Genomic DNA, 947 nt, shown 5'->3' on the forward strand with positions numbered 1-947 from the left:
ATCCTCCCACTCGGCGGCTTAGCTGTGACCCCGTAATCGCCTAAGTTAAAAACATTCTGAGTGGAGAGCAATCCCCCCACTCAGGGGCTTAGCTGCGACCCCACAATCGCCTAAGTTAAAAACATTCCGAGTGGAGAGCAATCCTCCCACTCGGGGGCTTATCTGCGACCCCGTAATCGCCTAAGTTAAAAACATTGCGAGTGGAGAGCAATTCTCCCACTCGGGGGCTTAGCTGCGACCCTTTAGTCGCCTAAGTTAAAACCATTCCGAGTGGAGAGCAATCCTCGCACTCGGGGGCTTAGCTGCGACCACGTAATCCCCTAAGTTAAAAACATTCCGAGTCGAGAGCAATCCTCCCACTCGGGTGCTTAGCTTTGACCCCGTAATCGCCTAAGTTAAAAAAATCCGAGTGGAGAGCAGTCCTCCCACTCGAGGGCTTAGCTACGACCCCATAATCGTCTAAGTTAAAAATATTCTGCTCGAGGGCTTAGCTGCGACCCCGTAATCGCCTAAGTTAAAAACATTCCTAGTGGAGAGCGATCCTCCCACTTGGAGGCTTAGCTGCATCCCTCTAATCGTCTAAGCTAAAAACATTCCGAGTGGAGAGCAATCCTCACACTCAGGGGCTTAGCTACGACCCTGTAATTTCCTAAGTTAAAAACATTCTGAGTGGAGAGCAATCCTTGCACTCTGGGGCTTAGCTGCGACCCCGTAATCGCCTAAGTTAAAAACATTCCCAGTGGAGAGCAATCCTCCCACTCGAGGGCTTAGTGTGACCCCGTAATCGCCTAAGTTCAAAACATTCCAAGTGGAGAGCAATCATCCCACTCGGGGGCTTAGCTACGACCCCATAATCGCCTAAGTTAAATACATTCCGCTCGGGGTCTTAGCTGCGACCCTGTAATCGCCTAAGTTCAAAACATTCCGATTGGAGAGCAATCCTCCCA

This window comes from Triticum dicoccoides, chromosome 5A, assembly GCF_002162155.2.
Source record: "Triticum dicoccoides isolate Atlit2015 ecotype Zavitan chromosome 5A, WEW_v2.0, whole genome shotgun sequence".
Taxonomy (NCBI): Eukaryota; Viridiplantae; Streptophyta; class Magnoliopsida; order Poales; family Poaceae; genus Triticum; species Triticum dicoccoides.